This window comes from Culex pipiens, chromosome 2 (assembly GCF_016801865.2).
Source record: "Culex pipiens pallens isolate TS chromosome 2, TS_CPP_V2, whole genome shotgun sequence".
NCBI lineage: Eukaryota > Metazoa > Arthropoda > Insecta > Diptera > Culicidae > Culex > Culex pipiens.
The window spans coordinates 120,318,780-120,326,285 of NC_068938.1; the positions used below are offsets into that span (position 1 = coordinate 120,318,780).

Below are 7,506 nucleotides of genomic sequence, written 5' to 3' on the forward strand. Positions count from 1 at the left end.
GAGGGAAGACTACATCAACTACCTGTGTGACAGTCAACACGGAGATCAACATTAACACCCACGATCACCGCATAATCTCAATTAATCTCCTTCAACCAACCAGTCCAGAACCGGAGGACCGGTCTGATGACCCTGAGGGCTGACCTCACTTCGCTCACGTTGCTCTCTCGCTCAGAAACGATAAGCCCGAGGATGACCCCGAAGATGACCATCGAACTGATAAAACCTACCACATGCTCTAATACCACCATCAGTTGGCAGTTAACCATAAAGCAGGTCACCTCGCTAAACCAATTTCGCGTCTGCAAGAGGAAACAAAAGTGAAGAAGATCTACAAGTTGGATATTTGTGCCACGGGTTCATCGACCTGACTGCTGTAAGCAGTGCACAGTGGGCGAAATGGAACCCAAAATCGGACTTAATTGAACGCGGCTGGTTCCCTGGTATGAATAATAGTGTTTCTTATGTAAAAAAATCTGGGGAATCGATTGGTGATGGTTTCATCCACCGCACGAAACGGCAAAGGGTCCATTTTGCCCCAATTCCCCATTTTTTAACATTTTTTCTTGAAAATCGGTCTGTATTTAGAGCGGAGGCTTTATGCGGCCTTCCAAAATGCACTTAACTTTTGTGAAAATGTCCCAGGAATCCAGTTAAAATAACCACTTGCACCGCAAAAATCATCTAGGGTCCATTTAACCCCGATTCCGCTATAAAAGCATATTTGGCCGTTTTCAAATGTTAGGTCAGATTTTAAAAATCTGAAAATATTTTTATCGTAAAGATCAGACAATTTTACATAAGAATGACGATTTGCACTTGATAGTTTGACACATTTATGTTGATAAAAATAAAATGTATGTGAAAGGCAGTTTATTCTGCGTTTGGGAAAATTGGCCCAAAAGTGATTCTTCAATCATTTTATTTAGTTTAATTTCTATATCAACATAAATGTGTCAAACTTTCAAGTGTAAATCGTCATTCTTACGTAAAATTGTCTGATCTTTACGATAAAAATATTTTCAGATTTTTAAAATCTGACCTAACATTTGAAAACGGCCAAAAATGCTTTTATAGCGGAATTGGGGTTAAATGGACCCTAGATGATTTTTGCGGAGCAAGTGGTTATTTTTACTGGATTCCTGGGACATTTTCACATAAGTTAAGTGCATTTTGGAAGGCCGCATAAAGCCTACGCTCTAAATAAAGTCGATTTTCAAGAAAAAATGTTAAAAAATGGGGAATTGGGGCAAAATGGACCCTTTGCCGTTTCGTGCGGTGGATGAAACCATCACCAATCAATTCCCCGGATTTTTTTCCATTTGAAACAGTATTATTCATACCAGGGAACCAGCCGCGTTCAATTAAGTCCGATTTTGGGTTCCATTTCGCCCACTGTGCAGTGTCCCGGGAAAATGGTGGATTAGTTCTAACTTAATTGTTTTATCTAGAACGCAGCTTTGAGGCTGAGGATCGGGACGGAGTGATTTCGCGGTGAACCAAATTGAACGCGATCACAATAGGTGCGAAGTGGTTCTAACCTAGCGCTGCTGATTACTAAATTAAGCGCTTATTTCTTTAGAGCAATTGGTCATCTTTTGGCCGGACTGTGGTCTGCGCCTCACCTAAGCGCCAAAGCTTTATTAACATGGCTTGTGCGCGTGCATCGATGCAGTAAGCAGGAGTATTGATTGAGATCGGTAAGATTCGTGAGGGTGTCTGCAGAGTGGACTTTTTGGGGAAAATTGGTAGAATATCGCCATTCTAAGGACTTCTCGTTGGACTTCTGTCCAGGCCCTATTCTTCTCTTCCAAACATGTACTACAACTACAAAATGGCGGCGGCTGGAACGAACGCTGGTCCACTGGAGTGGATCTACGCCGCGCTTGACTGGGCCGCTGGTGTGCCCGGAGAACCGGCTAGGAGTCGGTGGCGAGATGGTGTTACGACGGGCAGCTGGTATGACGGCGGGTCAGGACGACCAAGCCGACGAACGAGGGCGTGAGAACGCCGTACCGCAGACAGCAGCGTCGAGGGATTTACACTTTTACACTGACACATTTACACTTAGGTTAATTCACTAATATAGGTTTAGTATGACCATCTTGTCCGTACGTTTAAAACGGCCTGATGAAGGCGCCTCTTTGAGTGCGATTAAATGGATCCAATCATGATGAATTCTTGTGTACTTCTGAATTTTTCCGCCCTTTTGGGCCAAATAAAACTTGAAACTTATAACTAATGATTTTATTGTGCACTGCAAATATTCTACTTTTTCGGTTCTGGGTGTGGAGACGGGGAGAGGATCTTAGGAATTTCTGCTCAGCGGACGCGAACCTCAACAACTGGACCTCGTGGTGCGGGAAGCAGCGTTTCTGGTGAGTTGTGAACTTTTGTTATCCAAGTCTCATACATGTCTGGTTAGCTGGTGACAAGTTTATCTGATGAAATACCCTTATTAGCCAAACATAGATGAATATTTAAGCTATCGATTCATGCAAAAAGTTTATAGTTTTGTGAAAAATTGACAGAGTGTACGGTTTGGCAAAGGCACGGTTCATTATGCCGAAGGTCTTGGGTTCGGGTCTCGGTATCGACACTTTTTTTTGAAGGGTGACTTTTTGGAAAATGAATTCACGAGTAAAGTACTCTCGATATTTTCGGGATTTATCCTCTCCGTCTGTTCACAGTACCATTTTACTACCGAACCATGCTCTTTATCCTCTCATTTGCCTATGTCCAGTTCTGGGTGTATATCAAATATGATCTGGGGTAAATCCAGGGTTGCCAAGTTGCCAGATAAATCTAGCCCTGCCAGTATTTTTGAGTGACGACTTATTTTTTTTTATTACTTCCGTATTAGGCTCAATAAATCTTAACTGTTTATTTTGCGAAGCTAAAAAGCAAAGCAATCCACTTTAATGACCCCTGGGTCTTTTGTGGTCTCTGTTGCAAGTTTCTGCTGAATTCTAGGCATCCGATGGTTATGTTTGGTGAGTCACCCAAAACCTCTTTTACGTAAATGGACCGACGTTTTACTTCCCCATCCGATAGCCGCGCCCCATAGCAACTGAGCAATTCTCTACGAAATCGGTCTTTTTTCTTCAATTTTAATTTTTGTATTTTTTAATCCGACTGAAACTTTTTTGGTGCCTTCGGTATGCCCAAAGAAGCCATTTTGCATCATTAGTTTGTCCATATAATTTTCCATACAAATTTGGCAGCTGTCCATACAAAAATGATGTACGAAAATTCAAAAATCTGTATCTTTTGAAGGAATTTTTTGATCGATTTGGTGTCTTCGGCAAAGTTGTAGGTATGGATACGGACTACACTGGAAAAAAATAATACACGGTAAAAAAATTTGGTGATTTTTTTATTTAATTTTTTGTCTCTAAAACTTGATTTGAAAAAAAACCACTATTTTTATTTTATTTTTTTATATGTTTTAGAGAACATAAAATGCCAATTTTTCTGAAAATTCCAGGTTGTGCAAAAAATCATTGACCGAGTTATGACCGAGTTTTAAAATCAAGACTAACATTTCAAAAGGGCCAAACATTCAATATTACACCCTTTTGAAATGTTAGTCTTGATTTGAAAATTTTGAAAATATTGTTTTCGAAAAGATCGGAAAATTTCACAATTATTTCATATTTTAACATTGAAAATCGGACCATTAGTTACTGAGATATCGACATTGAAAAATGGTGGGCTGTTTGGGTGAGACTTAGAAAACATAATTTTTCTTGTTTTTAAACCTTTGCATTGAAATATCTCAGCAACTAGAGGTCGTATCAACAAAGTCCAATGAAGCAAAATATAGAGAATTTTCTCAGCTTTTCAAAAATCAAAAGTGTGCAAACATGTGCACTAAGTTTAAAAAATGAAAAACTTCTACTATTTTCAAAAAAGTCACCTAAATATGGATTTAACTTGAAAACAGTGCACTTTATCAAAATTTCAGTAAAGTACTTTTTGATTGCAAAATTTGATTTTACATCGAAAATTGAAGTTGAAAAATTTTTGCGACCAAAATTTCGATTTTTTTGAAAAATCAGTATTGATTAAAAATTCATAAATCGGTCAATGATTTTTTGCACAACCTGAAATATTCAGAAAAGTTGGCATTTTATGTTCTCTAAAACATATATAAAAAAAAATAAAAATAGTGTTTTTTTGCAAATCAAGTTTTAGTGATAAAAAGTTAAATAAAAAAATAACAAAAAAAATTTTACCGTGTATCATTTTTTTTCCAGTGTAGTCCGTATCTACAACTTTGACGAAAACACCAAATCGATAAAAAAATTCCTTCAAAAGATACAGATTTTTGAATTTTCATACATAATTTTTGTATGGACAGCAGCCAAATTTGTATGGAAAATTATATGGACAAACAAATGATGCAAAATGGCTTCTTTGGGCATACCGAAGGTACCAAAAAAGTTTCAGTCGCATTAAAAAATACTAAAAAAATCGAATGACCGAAATCCTAGAAAACTGCTCAACTAAGGGATCGGCAGCCGAAGCCGCTAACCACCGCGCCACGAGGCCCTTTAGTGAAGCAACATAAAAAAGTGGAATTACACTATTTATGAACTCAATGTTGCTCACAACTTTGAGCAAAGTGGATTGCCATTTTTTTCGATTTATTTGCCACATTTTTTCTGTTCAGGCCTGGTAACCCTGGGTAAGTCACACATTGTCCGTGTACGCTTTATCGTGCATTAATAAATAGTTTCGTTGATTTTTTTTAACTGGGCTAGGCACTTTTATCCTTACGAATTTAAGCATAAAAGTGTGCCAATTGAATTGATTACGTCAAATTGACGATTTGTAAGATTACTCCTTATATTTCAATTACATTAAGTTATAAATCATCTAAAAAAAGTATATTCATTTGAGTTTAAGCTTTTGTTTAAAGTTTGCATAGAACATATCAATTTTTGTTCCCATCAAAATGACTTTTCATTCATTCAAGAAACAAACAATAAAATGCTATCAATCTGAAGCAATTTTTGAAACCTCAAATCTTGAATAGTTAAGAAACAAAACATAATTGTTCTTAGTTAAAAACTGTCCATAGAATCTAATACACTCTACCCCCGGTGGTTGGTCACTTTTTCGTTTGACACTTTTTTAGTTTGTACCCCGTTGGTTGGTCAAAGTAAAACTAAAAAGTGACGAACTGTCACTTTTTACACGGCGCTTACGCACACTATCAAAACAATCGTTTGGTAGTGAGTGTGAACTCCGTGTAGAAGGGGTGTCAAACTAAAACGTGACCCCGTTCGTTTGACAACAGTTGGTGTCAAACCATCGGAGTTTGAGTGTAGTGCAGTCCGTTTTCCGATTCGACATCAATTTCATTGAGAAAAGCACTAGAAAACGTGACACGGGAGTAATGGCTACGCTCTGTAGAAATATACAATCAATTTATCTAAAGTTTCTATGGAAGCAATCACCATGGTTGTTGGATGTCAGTTAAACATCAGGCCTAGTGTCAGCCCTATGTTGGCAGGGTCATAAGTGACAGCTACGTTGGCAAATTGAAGATAGGCCAGAAACTGTTATATTTTTGAATGGAAATGTCCAATATTTTACCACTATAATATCAGACGTCATCGTGGATATCACATTTTCAACCAATTATTGTCTTGTAATATTTCAAACTGTCAAAAATCCATCAGAGAAAAGTATCCACCGCGATCTACCGCAATAAATTTTCGACAGTTCAGCGCCAATGAATTATTTCAAGAAAATCTACCTCGGTTAACCAGAATCAAATTGACTATTGTTTAATTGATAATTGTGGTAGTTTCATCGGTAAATTTTCTCATGGAATGTCGGTGAACAGTTTGGCGGGCAATGGAATTGCCATGTGATGCGTATGATGAAATGTTTCCAAAAAATCCACCAAAATTGAAGTTTGACAATGCAGCTCAAGACGTTGTAGTATTCTAGAGGGAATTTTCGAGTTCAGCCACTAAAAATTTGTTTAATTTATTTATAGTAGTATAATTCATTTATAGTATTTTAATTATTGATTGAATAAAAAAACCTTTATTCATAGATTTTCCATTCTGCCGTGTTATTGGATGCTATTTGAATATATAGGTTTCTTTTGAGAATTTGAAAAATATACCGCTTCTTGTATCGCTATTTGTGGGTTTTGTGGCTTGACTATAACAAACAAATGAATGGTAATTGTAACGCAGACAATCCCATCTGAACCCCTGATTGCGAGAAGAAAGTTTGTAACAAATGTAAAGATCACTTCTCGCTTACTTTTTTCAAAAAGTCTTCTAAACACAGATAACCCATGGCGCATTGGTGGTTTAAAAAAAAAGGTAATCTAGACTTGATGATTATTCAAAAATACATATTTACTAGAGTGAAACAAAAATGAATTTTTGGCGGGCATTCAGGGGTTTGCTCCGGTGGGCTTATTGAGCCCAAATCCCAAATGTGAGCTTGATTGGAAATAACAGGAGCTGATGCTTTGCATTCGAATTTTAAATAAGATTTAACACGTAAAAAAAGGTTTTTTTTCAAAAATGTACATTTTTGAGGCACTTTGATAACTAATGCGTTTATTTTCCGTTTAGATCCTTGCGCATCTTTTGGTATAAATAACATTGAAGTTTGGAGCACCCTGAAGCTCTCGGTACAGACCTTCGAAGTCAGGCATTTTTTTTAAATGGCGTCGGATAAAAAGATATGCATCGCCTCTCTTGTGATGCCATTTGATTTTACTTAGACTGATTATGCAACTTACACTCCAGTGATCTTGAAAATGAACGCGCTTCAGTGGCTAAAGTGCCTCAAAATTGATATTTTTGAAAAAAAAAAGATTTTTACGGGTTGAATTCCATTTAAATTTAAACGCAAACCGCCGGAGTTTGAGTGTAGTGCAGTCCGTTTTCCGATTCGACATCAATTTCATTGAGAAAAGCACTAGAAAACGTGACACGGGAGTAATGGCTACGCTCTGTAGAAATATACAATCAATTTATCTAAAGTTTCTATGGAAGCAATCACCATGGTTGTTGGATGTCAGTTAAACATCAGGCCTAGTGTCAGCCCTATGTTGGCAGGGTCATAAGTGACAGCTACGTTGGCAAATTGAAGATAGGCCAGAAACTGTTATATTTTTGAATGGAAATGTCCAATATTTTACCACTATAATATCAGACGTCATCGTGGATATCACATTTTCAACCAATTATTGTCTTGTAATATTTCAAACTGTCAAAAATCCATCAGAGAAAAGTATCCACCGCGATCTACCGCAATAAATTTTCGACAGTTCAGCGCCAATGAATTATTTCAAGAAAATCTACCTCGGTTAACCAGAATCAAATTGACTATTGTTTAATTGATAATTGTGGTAGTTTCATCGGTAAATTTTCTCATGGAATGTCGGTGAACAGTTTGGCGGGCAATGGAATTGCCATGTGATGCGTATGATGAAATGTTTCCAAAAAATCCACCAAAATTGAAGTT

The 7,506-nt window shown here is 37.1% G+C and overlaps 1 long non-coding RNA gene across 1 annotated transcript; it reads left to right on the forward strand.

The window, feature by feature from the left end:
- Nucleotides 1-255: 255 nt before the first annotated feature.
- Nucleotides 256-2,235, forward strand: LOC120423679 (uncharacterized). Its single transcript, XR_005606272.2, has 4 exons — nt 256-376; nt 1,452-1,523; nt 1,583-1,700; nt 1,795-2,235. It is a non-coding gene; the product is annotated as an uncharacterized LOC120423679 (long non-coding RNA).
- The last annotated feature ends 5,271 nt before the right edge of the window (nt 2,236-7,506 follow it).